The sequence below is a fragment of the Pinus tabuliformis genome, chromosome 2_1 (genome assembly GCF_031772625.1).
Source record: "Pinus tabuliformis cultivar Carrire ecotype Pingquan chromosome 2_1, CPIR1, whole genome shotgun sequence".
Taxonomy (NCBI): Eukaryota; Viridiplantae; Streptophyta; class Pinopsida; order Pinales; family Pinaceae; genus Pinus; species Pinus tabuliformis.
Window position 1 is genome coordinate 897,676,478 of NC_142299.1, and position 15,108 is coordinate 897,691,585.

Sequence of the window (15,108 nt, forward strand, 5' to 3'; positions counted from 1 at the left end):
CGAGAGACACAAATGTTTGAAAAGGTACTGTGTGGAGTTTTCTTTTCCATGTCTTTTTCAAACTCTCTAAACATGAAAAATATATCAAGTTACACCTTTGTCGGACTCGTTAAAACATACAACGACATCGGATTCGTTGCCATGACAAACATGAGCTTCTCCTTCCTAGGGCTCGTTAAACTTACTAGGTCGGGTTCGTCCGAAGGATGAACTTACAGTGCAAGCATATGTTATCCCCTTCAAGCTTGCGATTAAAAAATAATTGGGTGCCAGGAATGGTGGGGGAAAATTTGGAAATCTAATCAGTTGTGTCGGCAACTCACTCTTGAACATGACACTTTATGCTTTGTGTCGGGATGGGATATTCTCCTTTTTATCATTGACCTTCCTGGGTTGGGCCATTTACTTTTCCTTCCTCTTGATCTCTGCCACGTCATCATGACTATCGATCCTATGGATCCAAAAGCTGCCAAACTTCTAGTCGTGTCACCGATATGTTCAAGAGTTGTCCTTCTGCAGTTACACTTACCCCTGATTCTCTGTATCATCCAAAAATCATTTTGCATCCCTTTGTCTCATGTCGATGATGTGGGATACATCATGGCCCTCCTTCGACATGATCACTTCCTGTCGACTTCAATTCATTATCCAGGAAGTTGACCGAGAGACTCCCTTCCAGTACCTTAGATATTGCATGCCTTAATGGTAATTTCTCCACACTCGACGACAAGTCTACATCATTGGCTTTCGATCGAGTGATTTCACGGGTGTTCGACTACGGTTCCTTTATTCACATTCTATGAATTATGTTGATAGTACTTTGAGGAACATTGTCATTATTGGTGGTTTCTCTTACGCTTGTTAACAGGTTACATCATCGGTTGGTAATCAAACGATTTTCTAGCATGTTCGACATCAACACGTCTATTCACATGTTAGAATTTGTACTTTGATCAGGTCGTGTTGGAACGCAAGACCCTGACTCAGATTACAAAAGTCCAGGCTGCAAGGCAATGTGACATGATCATGTTGATATACATGTCTCTCTCAGATGGATGGCTGCAACCATACCGTGAGTTATCATATGTGATCCTTCTCATTATGGGATGGTTGCGACCATACCTTGGGTTCAATATGATCCTCTTTATTAGATGGTTGCGCCCATGCCTAGATCCATTTACATGATCATTCTCTGGATGGCTGCATCCATACCACGATTCATGTATCATTTGATAGAGTTTTCAGCTATGTATATGTATTTGTACTTGCTTGTAGGTTTTCTAACGATAGACTTCGGTTCCCCGCACTGATTCATAAAGCATTTCATCCCTCACTCTAGTTCGGCCTTCACGCTTTAGGGGGCATCTGTTACACAGAATTTTGTCACTGTCCCTATACTCCCTGTTCCATGATTCTGGAGGACCTCTACAGTGAACCCTACATGCTTCCCCTTCATGAAGAAACTCCCATTGTGTCCCTCTTCATAAATAGAACAATTCCCTTTTGCATCATTTCCCAAAAATATTTTGTTTTTCCTAGTTTACAAGACTGACGCTGATGACCCTTGTTCTCCTCGTATTGATATGCAGGGATTAATATTGTCCCTAGCACCGAATGAAGCGAATGAGCCTTGTTCCAGTCACATCGATCCTCTTTTGGAAATTTTTTTAAATAAGGAGTCAAAGCTTCCGGCTCTAGAAGCTTCGTAACAACAGTCTGGTAATTGGCTGGGCTGAATGGAGTCGAGGATGTCAGTTTGGGCTCCTTCCCCCTATAAGGATGGAACTACCTCAAGAGATAAGACCTTCTCCCATGAGAAGAGGAACCATCTCCCATCCATTCATGCTATATAAACCTCCCTTTTTCCCAAGCACAAAACAATGTTAGCGCTAACGTTGGTGTGCTAGTGGTAATTAAATTTGGAGTAAACAACAAGCTATTCATAGTTGTAGCTCTCTAGTTGTGTGTGAGGGAGCAGTGTGAATTTGGTTTAGTGTGAAGACTAAAGGGAAGAGCCTTAAAAATATCATTATTGAGGCCATCATGGAATGCTAACGGAAGTGTGTGGGAACCTGGTTTTGTCGGAGAAGAACAACAACGTTAAGAAAATGGTTGTAATCTCTTCTTGATTTAATATATATGAAACTATCGATTGATTTCCTACAAATACGTCATCTCACATGTTTATGGCTTAATGCTTCATGACTTGTTAAGTAGGTTGAATTACAATTTGTCTATTATCATGGTTGTTGTTTGTTGTCGTTTACTTGTTTTAGGTGTTTGAAAAAGGAAACGGGAGATAGCTAGAGCAAGCAAGCAAGGTCATCACCAAAATGTAGGTTTTAACCCTGTACAGAAATTACCTGCATACGAATTCTTAAACAAAGAAAATAAACAATGCGAGAGCATAACCCATAAAACACATATGCACAGAGATTTTTCCCTAGATCCCAAAACCGGGACTACCAGCTTGATTTTTCATTATGTTCCTTTCAATGTTACAATACATATTTATACATGCTGAAGCATCCAATACCATGGACCGAAAACCATCGCGTCCAAAAAACATGTGCGAAAATCATGCACAAAACCATAGGTGGGTCCGCCCAACCTAACATATGGTCCAAAACCAAAATTTCCCTTCAAACCCCCTATTAATTACGTGGAAAGAATATAACACAACCCAACAATCTCCCACTTGTTGTTTTCTTTCCACAGGGGGCCACAAGAGAGCTTAGTCATTTTTTTTTTCAGCCCTGAGATTCCCATTGCTTCTCTACACCAAGAGAACTTCTTAGAGCTCACATATTTTGTCAATGCATCTGCAGTATTCTTCAAAGTGTCCACCTTTACCAGCAACACCTTTCTGTCTTCTATCATATCCCTCACAAAGTGATACTAAACATCAATGTGCTTTGTCTTTGAATGATAAGAAGGGTTCTTTGCCAAGAAAATTGCACTTTGGTTGTCACAGTCTATTCTTATAGCTCCCTGTACTAACCCCATACTTGAACACAATCTCTGCAACCAAACTGCTTCCTTGCTTGCATGAGTGGCTGCCATGTATTCTGCCACTGTAGTTGACAGTGCTACTACAGATTGTTTTTTACTCACCCAACTGACTGCAGCTCCAAATAGGTTAAACACATACCCACTTGTAGATCTTCTCTGATCCAGATCTCCAGCCCAGTCTGCATCAACAAAGCCATGAATATCCAACACTTTGTCCAGTCCTGGTCTTCCTTGGTAGCACAAACCATAATCACTAGTGCCACGCAAATACCTGAAAACCCGCTTCACTGTTGTCCAGTGCTCCTTCCCAGGTTTTGACATAAACCTGCTCAATACTCCCACTACATGTGCAATGTCTGGTCTAGTACAGACCATTGCATACATCAGGCTACCCACTGCACTTGCATATGGAACACGGGACATTTCCTCTTCCTCTTCTTGTGTCTTGGGACACTGTTCAGCAGATAACCTCACACCTACAGGAATAGGAACCTTCACCGGTTTACTATCCTGCATATTAAACCTCTAGAGTATCGTCTCGACATACTTCCTCTGGTTTAACCAGAGCTTCCTCTTTGACCGATCTCTTTTAATTTCCATCCCAAAATATAGTTTGCAACACCAAGATCTTTCATGTCGAATTTGGAGGACAATTGGGTCTTCAAATCCTGGATAATTTCTTTGTCATTTCCAACCAGCAACATATCATCGACATATAAGACCAGATAAATAATACGGTCACCAATTAATTTAAAATACACACAATGATCTGCTTTGCTTCTGGTGAAGCCAAGTCCCCGTATAAATGTATCAAATTTCTGATACCACATGCTTGGTGACTGTTTTAACCCATACAGAGACTTCTTTAACTTGCATACCAGTTCTTTCTTACCCTTCACCGCAAAGCCTTCAGGTTGCTTCATGTAGATTTCCTCTTCCAAATCCCCGTGAAGAAATGTTGTCTTCACATCCATCTGTTCTACCTCAAAATCAAAAGCAGAAGCAACAGATAAAAGTAATCTAATAGAAGTTACCTTGGCAACAGGAGAAAAAATATCACCAAAATCAATTCCCAGCACCTGGGAATAACCTTTTGCTACCAACCGAGCTTTGTATTTCTCCACCTTTCCTTCTGCATTTGTCTTCTTCTTGAACACCCATTTGCTGCCAATGGGTTTCCTTCCAGGCGGCAACTCCACCAGATCCCAAGCCTCATTTTTGTGCAAAGATGCCATTTCATCGACCATGGCCTCTTTCCAGAGTTTTCCATCCTCTAAATCCACTGCTTCCTTCACAGTTCTGGGATCATTATCAATAACAGACAAAGCAAAATTTGAACTGAAAGCAGATGGACTATACCTTTCTGGCTGCCTTCTTTCTCGAACTGATCTTCTCACAGCCGGAGTTTGTGGCTCTTCATCTTCTAATTCCTCCTCTGCTGCAGAGTCTGATTCTTCCTCCTTTGGCTCAAACTCTATCTTCTCAAGTTCCTTTGGTTGGACTTCATGTTGAATAACATCTTTTACCTCTCTGAAAAACACATCTCGGCTGTACACAACCTTCCGTGTGACTGGGTTCCAAAGCTTATAACCCTTTAAACCATCCTTATACCCAATAAAGATGCACTTTTCAGATTTACTATCCAACTTGGTTCGTTTCTCCTTTGGAACATGTACATATGCATCACATCCAAATACCCTTAGATGTGAAAGAGAGGGTTTCTTACCAGTCCATACTTCTTGTGGAGTCTTATCCTCCAACGCTGATGAAGGTGATCTGTTGATTAGGTAACATGCAGTATCCACCGCCTCTGCCCAGAATTCCTGTCCTAACCTGGCACCACTGAGCATGCTTCTTGCCCTTTCCATCAACGTCTTGTTCATTCTTTCTGTGACTCCATTTTGCTGAGGTGTATATGGAGTAGTCTTCTGCCATGCTATACCACACTTCTTACAAAATTCTTCAAATTCCTTGCTGCAAAATTCTCCACCATTATCTGTCCTCAACACCTTTATCTTCTTCTCTGTCTGATTTTCCACCAGAGCCTTAAATTCTTTAAACCTGTCAAAGACTTCAGATTTCTTATTAAGAAAATATATCCATGTATTCCTTGAGAAGTCATATATGAATGATACATAGTACACAGACTTACCCAGTGATGGAACCTTCACAGGTCCAAACACATCACTGTGCACAAGCTCTAATATCTGTTTCGTCCTCTTACCACCAGAGGGGAAACTCACCCGATTCTGCTTCCCATATACACAATTTTCACAGAAATCAAAATCCAGAGAGCTATCATTCATACCTTCTACCATACCTTTACCATGAAGTATTCGAAGGCCCTTCTCTCCAATATGTCCAAGCCTTTGATGCCACAACATGGTCTTCTCTCCAGAGACCACTAGATTTTCTACTCCATTTTCAGGAACCATAGAACTATTGCACCCATCAACAACAGTGCTACCTTGCAGCTTGTACAGAGTTCCAATCCGAACTCCCCGCATCAATATCAGTGCTCCTCGAACCATCTTGCAGGTATCTTTCTCGAACACCGTCTTTACACCTGCATCATCCAACTTGCTTACAGAAATCAGATTTCTCGCCAATGCAGGAATATGTAGAACACCCGGAAGTGTTCTAACCCTTCCACCTTGCAACTTCAACTTTACTTTTCCCCGACCAATGATTCTAGCCTTCCTATCATCTCCTAAGAAGACATCACCACCATCGTATTTCTCATACTCGCAGAACCACTCTCTATGGGGAGTGAAGTGAAAGGATGCACCTGAGTCAATCAACCATGCCTCATGATCTACATGTGTACTTGAAGAAGCCAAGTACACATCCCCACCTTCATCTGAGGTGGTTTTCGCCTCTGCAGAAGGAGCATCATCAATCCCTTTCCTTTATTAGGAGCTTTAGATTTACAATCCCTTCTGAAGTGCCCTTCCTTTCCGCATTTCCAGCACACCACCTTTGTAGGTTTTCCTGGAGATTTAGATCTCCCTCTAGATTTAGATCTCCCACTCGATGACTTATTTTTGTTTCTGTTTTGGGACCGTCCTTGTACAGACAAGGCATCACCATTCTGGTTGTCCATATTTTTCCGTCTCATCTCCTCCGTCAGCAAGGCTGAGACTATTTCATCAAACTGCAAAGCAGTTGCATTGCTACCTATTGCAATAACCAGACTATCCCACGAATCTGGTAGAGAACACAACAGACTGATGCACTTATCTTCATCTGAAATTTTAATATCAACAGATAATAACTGACTTACCACAGTATTAAACGCATTCAGATGCTCTGTCACCGAGTCTCCATCTTTCATCCTCAGGTTATACAACTTTTTCCGCAGGAATAGTTTATTCACCAGAGACTTAGATTGGTACAAAGTCCCTAACTTGACCCACAAAGCCTTTGTCGTAGCTTCCCCTGATACATTCAGCAATACTGAATCCGAGACACACAATCGTATTGTGCTCTTTGCCTTCCGATCCAACTTCTTCCATTCTTCATCGGTCACTCCCGATGGTTTAGTACCCGGATCTACCGCGACCCACTGATCTTTATCCACCAACAGATCCTCCATCTTGAGTTTCCACAACTCAAAATTCTGACCATTGAACTTCTCAATCTCTATCTTTCCACTGCTCGCCATCTTCTTTCACCACCAGAATTGATCTCGCATATCTCCCACTGAACAGGGTCTACCACAGGCCCGAGCCAAAACCCTCAGCAACAAAGGGGTCCCCTTGAAGCCAAAATAGCTCTGATACCAAATGTAGGTTTTAACCCTGTACAGAAATTACCTGCATACGAATTCTTAAACAAAGAAAATAAACAATGCGAGAGCATAACCCATAAAACACATATGCACAGAGATTTTTCCCTGGATCCCAAAACCGAGACTACCAGCTTGATTTTTCATTATGTTCCTTTCAATGTTACAATACATATTTATACATGCCGAAGCATCCAATACCATGGACCGAAAACCATCGCGTCCAAAAAACATGTGCGAAAATCATGCACAAAACCATAGGTGGGTCCGCCCAACCTAACATATGGTCCAAAACCAAAATTTTCCGGGTGCCCTTCAAACCCCCTATTAACTACGTGGAAAGAATATAACACAACCCAACACAAAATGGATAAGCGTACTAAGAGGTAGGCCCTCTTAATTGGTTCTAACCTAAGAAAATCTTCCATAGAATGTCTTGTTTGTGGCTAGACTCACTATCGGGCTAGAGGAATTGTTTGTGTCCGCACTTATAATTTTACTTCACCACAATCCTAGCCAAAGTTTTTTAAACTTTGTGTGTTTACCTTTTTCCTCATGGGCTTTGTCCCATTTCAGTACAAGATCACCGATTTCTAAAAAATTGTTTCCAGCTAAACTTGCATCAAACCATGATTTAACAATGTTCTGATGTTTATCATATGTTTGTTTTGCTTTATCCCTCCCCTCCTCTAATTTCACTAATTGAGATAATCTCAATTGAAGGGAAGAACAAGGTTGCTCTTCAAAGAATTGAACTAAGGCTAATGAGGGAAAAGCAACATTAGGGGGTGGAACAACTTGTTTTCCATAAAGTAAACAATAAGGAGAAGCTCCTAAGGAAGCTTTATGAGTTATCATGTTTGCCCACAGAGCAAAGATTAAAGCTTTATGCCAATTCTTTTGATTTTCCTCTACAATACATTTTATAATTCTCAAGAGGTTTTTATTTGTAGATTCTACTAAACCATTCCCCTGGAGATAATAATTTGCAAAATATTTAATCTTGAAACCCATTTTTAAAGCAAATTCAGTGATTAAATTGCCTGAAAAATAAGATGCATTGTCAAACATGAGAGCATTGGGAAGGCCAAACCTAGTAATAATATGTTGATTAATGAAATCAACTACAACCTCAGAATTTACCACCTTTAAAGGGATTGCCTCCGACCACTTGGTGAAGTAATTGGTAGCAGTGAGAATGTATTTATGTTGCTAAGATGAGTGAGGAACAATCTAACCTATAATGTTTAACCCCCATTGCTTGAATGGTTGTTCAATGTTCATTGGTTGTAGTAAGGTTGCTTTCTTTTCTTTTCCTGAAGTAGTTTGATAGGTTTTACATCGCTTGACATATGCATGTGCATCCTTAAACAAGGTTGCCCAATAATACCCGGCATGGAGGATTTTATGAGCAGTAAAATATCCACTATAATGTCCACCAGCTGGTACATCATGCATTTCCTGCAAAACTTTTTATGCTTCATATTTATCAAGACATATAAGTAGGACAAAATCATAATTCTTTCTAAATATAATATCTTTTACAAGTTGATATTGATTTGCTTTATGTCTTAATGTTTTTTTTTTAGAATCAAGTTCAACTGGTGCATAACCTTTTTTCAAAAAAAATGAGATATGCATATTAAGATTCAGTATCAACGAGAAATACCTCTATGACTTCAATATTTTCACCTGTGTCAGTTTTAGAAGTATTCTCGGATGCACCAGCTACCAATCTGCAAAAACCTTGACCTCTAACAATTTTAGCAGGATTAATTTCAAGGTCATGTTCTTGTAAGGTTGTGGCCCAGTTGGCTCGTTTTTCTCCTATTTCTCTTTTAATTATTATTTTTCTAACAACAGGGAATGGTACAATTACTTTTGTATGTGATTTCAAGAGAAAAGGCCTAAAGTGTTTGATCGATTTAAAGACTGTGAATGCTTGTTTTTCATCTTTCGAGTAATTTAATTATGTTCCCTGTAAAGTCAAACTGTAAAAAGCAACTAGAGCTTCAATTTGTTCTTGATTCTTTTGAGTCAATGTTGTTGCATAAAAGTGATCGGAGGCAAAAGTATATAAAATAAATTCTCTTGAAAAATCAAGAGAAGACAATGAAGGAGCATTAATGTTAACCTGTTTGATGGATTCGAAAGATGTTTTCTTAGACTGACCCCACTTATAATTTTCCCTCTTTTTAATCATATTATGAAGTGGTATAACAATTTGTGAGAAGTGAGGGACAAATCGTTTAACAAAAATTATTTGTCCAAGAAATGATTGCATGGAATTTTTATTATGAGGCATAGGAATTTCAGAAATAGTTTTTACTCTTTCATGATCTATAGAAATTTCATCTATAAGTAAACAATAAATCCTAAAAGCTTTCCTTCTGTCAAGGAAAAAAATGATTTTTGGGATTAAGTGATATTCTGCACTTCCTACATCTTTCAAAGATCTATTTTAGGTCATGAAGATGATTACTTCTCTTTTTAGGATAAATTGTGATGTCATCCAAGTAAACAACCACAAATTTATTAATTAGACCTCTGAAAGTTATTTCCATAGCTCTTTGAAATGCTGCTCCAACAGTAATGAGACCAAAGGGCATTTTTTGATATGCATATTTTCCCCATTTAGTTCTGAATGTGGTCTTCAACCTATCTGTAGGATGAACCATAACTTGGTTTTAACTAGAAAAACCATCTAAGAAAGACATTAATTCAGAACCTGCAACTAATTGTACTATTTTTTCCATAGGAGGTAGTGGAAAATTGTCTTTCTCGGATTCTTTATTCAAGTTTCTAAAATCTTTACAAATTCTAATATCCCCATTCTTTTCCTAATAGAAACTAGGTTTGACACACATTTGGAATTCCTAACTGGAAAGATGATTTTAGCCTTGAGTAATTTATTCAATTTAGTTTTAGTTTGTGATTCAAGATTAGGATGAATCTTTCTGAGCTTCTGTTGAACAGGTTTTACATCTGGCAACATGGGTATTGTATGTTGAATGATAGAAGTATCATAAGTTTTCAACTGATCATAATTCCAAGCAAATACATCTTTGTATCTTCTTAATAAATGTATAAAGGCAAGCCTTTCATCAAGAGAGAGTCTGAGTCCTAGATTAATGTTTTGGGGTTTTTCCTCAAACCCTAAATTAATGAGTTCAAATCTTAAGGTACTGCTTTGGAGTTTACAATTAGTTGGTTTTTTAAATATATCTTTCAAGTCATACAGATATTCTAACTTCACCATAGGTTTTGGCAATGAATTTTCATCTAAGGATATATTAAATTTTTTATCATGTTCATCCTCATTAATAATTTGTCCTGTGTATGTTCCTTCTGAAGTAAGAAAACTTAGAATATCAGCATCATCATTAAACACTCTCCAGTTAGTAATATTATCAGGGATAGAGGGTCGAAAAATCAATTCTATAGAAAATCTATCAGGACTAAAGTCCTCTGGAGGAATGAGCTTAGAAGCAACATTGGCTAGTAAATTTGCACTAGAATTTGGATTCTAGGGATATGAGATATATTAAATGTCAAGAAATGAGAAGTCAAATCTTTGATCAAAGACTGATAATGTTTTAATTGATTTGAAACACAAAGAATACTATTTCGGACATGTTTAATCACAATTTCATAATCACCGAAAACTTTTAGAAATTTAACATCAAGGCTTATAACCTTCTCTTATCCTTGAACCAATGCTTCATATTCAACCACATTATTCATGCATTCAAACTCAAGTCTGCAGACGAACATATTCATTTCTACATTTGGACTTACTAAAATACAACCAACTCCTACGCCATCATTGAACTTTGATCCATCAAAATAAAGAGTCCAAAATAAATCATCATAATTATTTACAGATAATTCTACTATATTTACACATCTAGATGAGTTTGTTAGTGAAAAAATTTCAATTTGTGATGTAACTGACTCAACAAGGAAAGGAGAAGATTGAGCAGGGAAACTACCAAAGAAAGACTCATAAGAATAATTTCCCAAGATATTATTAGTAAAAGCTATAAGCTCATTCTCTTTGTCAAGATTGGTGACCATCTATTTCATATGTTTCTCCCTATCAACTCTAATCTCACGAGGTTTTCCATAGTAAGGGAGCCAAAGATGAAACCAATCTAAAGCAAAATAACCATGTAACTTTTCAAACCAATCCCTACTTAAGATAAGGCCATTCAGGGATATCAACTACCAAAATGTCTGTAATTTGAAACACCTTCGAATTGGAAGATAATCTAATTAAGACATCGTTCATTTCTCCTAAAACTTTAACTTTTGTTTGATCTAGTTGAACTATTTGTACAATGGATTTATGTGGCTTTACATTCAATTTTAAACAAACTGAATAAGGCATAATATTAGAGGATGCCCCAAAATCTACTAGACAATTATGAATGTTTTTATTGAAAAGTTCAAAAGTTAAGAGGAAAGGAGGAGTATGTGAATTAGATCTTTCTCCAATCATAATTGCATCAGAATAATTGAGCTTATCATAAGGGGTAGGAGTAGGCTTATTTTTTCCTTTAGAGGTTTTAGTGGTAACAACAGCTGAAGGTAATGGAGAAGCAGGAACAATGTTTAACTCATTAAGCAATCATTTATATTGTTGCTTTAGCTTACTGACCTCCTATAGCGAAATATTGGCCTTAGTTTTCTTCATATCCTCAATTAGTTTATGCTTAATGGTATTTGAGACTATTAAGTTTTTTGATGTAGGAGAGGTAACAATAGTACTTGATGTGGACTGCGAAGATTTATTAAAAGACTTTTTGGATGTACCTTTTTCATTCGATGAGTTGTTTTGAATTTTTGACCTTTTTGTGTTGCTTCTGTAGGTCCTTTGCTTCGTGTACTAATAAGGAGTGCCTCTTCTTCTTCTTCGATCTCTGAAGTAGTAAGGATAAATCGCATAGGCCATTTGTTTGGTTATTTCATCATCTTCTGCTTCTTCTGTTGATATTATTCCTTCTCCTTCCTCTTATTCATCTGAATGTGCATTAGATATATGAGTAGGTGTTTGAGATTGAAAAGGTTGATTCCTATACGTGGATCTAAAAGATTCTTCTAGATGTTTCAGCTACTTGCTTCTTCAATTCTACCGTTTCATTGGACATATTTTTGAGAAATTTTGTAGACCTTCTAGATCAAACAGATCTTTGGAAGTTTTATTTTTAGATTCTTCTTTAAAAGTTACCTTTTTAGCTATTTTCTTTCTTCGACAACGAATTTGTTCTCAGAGGTTAATACCTTTTTTTTCCATTGCAAGAGCTTCTTTCATATTATCACTTAATACTGCCTTTTGAGCTTTGTCAACAAACATGGTGATATTTGATGGTAGGGAATTGATATACCATTCAATATGAACATCAACACTAGGCTTGGATGTAGTAGGGATCTTATTCAAAAGCTTATTAAATATTGAATTGAAATCTTTAACTTTCTCATTAGGTGAGGTTTTAAGATTTGACAATTCATTAATTAATGTTGTTGTTGTTCTATCATCTCTGAATTTCTTTAGGAATTGTTCTTCGAATGTATCCCAATCAGTAATTGATCCAAATGGTAATGAAAAATACCAGGACCTTGTTGATCCCTCAAATGTATAAGGAAATAATCTACACACTACATCCTCTTCAGAAACTCCATTAAGATTAATTGCTAACATAAAATTATGTAGATGTTCTTTGGCAGGAAGTCCATCATCAGGATTATATTTAGGCAACCACTTTTCTGGATGTTTAGGAAGAGGGTGCAGAGGAGGAGTCATCGCAACTACTCCTAGATTGTTCCATGGTCTATCTGCCATTCTGGGATTAACAATATGACCAATGGTTGAGGAGGAAGATCCATAAGTAGATGTACTTGATGAAGGGGTTGTTGAAGTATTAACAATTGTAGAAATTTCCCCTAAAAAACTGATAACAATAACAGCATTGGTTGTTTGGAGGGAAGAGATATGGGTGGATGAAGATGTCAAAGGGTGATAAGAGGATGGTAAAGAAGGATGTGAAGAAGTAGGATGAATAGTAGGAGTATGAGGTGGAGAGGAAGAAATGTTCTCACTAGTTGAGGATTCAACACCAGAAATATGTTTCTTTTTCCTGTGAGTCGGTAATGTGAGTTCGAAAGGTTTGACAACAATTTTCTCACTTTTTGATTTATTAAGGACTCTAGTAGACTTTAGGGATGAAGTAACACTACCCTCAAAAGGTTCTAGTTGAGTCTGTTTTTCTCCGTAAATGGAAACCCCTTCCAATTTTGTACAAGAGTTTGAAGTTCTGGTGCTTCAATAGGTTGCTCTGAAAATGGTATGTATTTAGAGGTTTGACTAGCTGATTTTGTAACAAGGCTAGGAGCTTTTGATGATGGTTCAGCAACTTCAAATCTAGAATTAGGTGATTTGGATTGTGATCTAGAAGTTGAAGGAGACTTCGAGGGGGATTCACTCTTAGAATGGCCTCTTGAATTAGAGTGAGACTTTCTTGTCATTCTTAGTTTGTTGGTTCTCCTTCTAGCATAAAAAATGTTGATGGCCTAAATTGACATCATCAACATTGGGGGAAAACCTCCCAATCGGGGCCCCAATTAAACCCTTTTTCTTTTGGAGTGGTGGCTCTGATTGGAATTATGGGACCAATTTCCCTTAATTAAAAAAATGTGGAATGGGACGAATGATGTCGATAATGTATTTATCAATCAAATTGATATATTCTACTAACCTACTTATAAATTGAAATAACTTATTATAATACCTGAGTAAGCTAATAACATATGCATTAGAAAGATGTCGTAATAAACACAATAATGTAGATCATCATGCAATTACAATATTAATTCGATCAAAGAAAATTAATTTAATTAAATAGTTAATTAAATTAATTTGATTAAAGCATCACATATGATAGAAATTTCGTTGTTCATGATATAACATTAAATTTCAATCAAACATGCCAATAGTGATCATGGAAGACTGACTAACATACATATATGTGAACAATATCATATAACAATTCCTTTCAAAGCAAAAACACAACAACATAGGATAATAGTACCTGATAAACCGTAGATCTGCTCATACTGGAACTACAAGTGGTTCAACTTATATTAAGAAAAACTTAAAATACAATAGTGCAATTTCAAGTCCTCTTCTTTCAAAATTCAGAACCCCTATCTCCATATCAGAGAGGGGAATTTATAGTCTTAATGCAAAGAAAGTAAAAACAACTTTTCCTTCAATCTATTAACATAAACAAATAGTAAAAACATAACAATAAATTGTTGCAACAACTTTCAAATTTAGGATGAGGACTATCCAATGCTGAGTTGTCGCATCATGTAAATGTCGAGCAGCTAAGTGAGTTCCAGAGGATGTTTAGGCTTGATCCTCATATGACTGGTGAAAATAATTGACTTTAATGACAATAACATCTGTGTAGAAACATTGGATAAACAATGAAGTACCAACCATTGGCTGTGAGGTTTGACAAGGAACTGCCAATGATTCTCAAGGTTAATTTTGGATAACCGCTCAATTCTTTCAACCATTATGTTGTCCTATTCTGCCCAAGTCTTCATTAAAGTCTTGGCATCTGGAAGTGAACCTTCTGGGAAGTTAGAAATAATATTTGCTTGCAATAGAGTATCATTGACAAATTCAATGATAGAAATGGAAAGATCTCTAGCCTCATTGATTGTATCTTCAACTTATTTCATTACGATTTCCCACTCTCGAAAAATATTGTCTTTTGTGTTTCATCAATCTTAGACAAATTTTCCTCTTTGCCCTCTCTACTTTCTTGCCAGGTTATGAAATCAATCAGTTGATCATTTACTTCATCGAAATAATTTGTCATGTCATTCAATTGATCAATTAGGGAATTCATTGTCTTGCATTGATCTTGAATTAACAGGAGTTTGTTGCAAAAGATTTTATGTTGGTTCTTTAACAGAGTATTTAACTCTTTGGCTTCCTTTTTAAATTATGACAACTAAGGATTCACACTTAACTTCTTTATCCTTTTATGCATCTCTTTAATCTGATCATCTTTTACTTGTATCTCTTTATCATCTTGTATTTTCAATGCATCTAATTGCCTCTGTAACTTTGCCATTTGATTTTAACATTGTTCAGTAATTCTTTGTTTCTCGGTATTGAGTTTTTGTTCCAATGATGTTATCTTTTCTTCTTTTTCTTTTAGAATCTCTTGGACTTCGACTGCTTTATCTATTGTTGCAGAAGCATAAGCTCTTGTGAATTGAGTCAATTTTCCCAA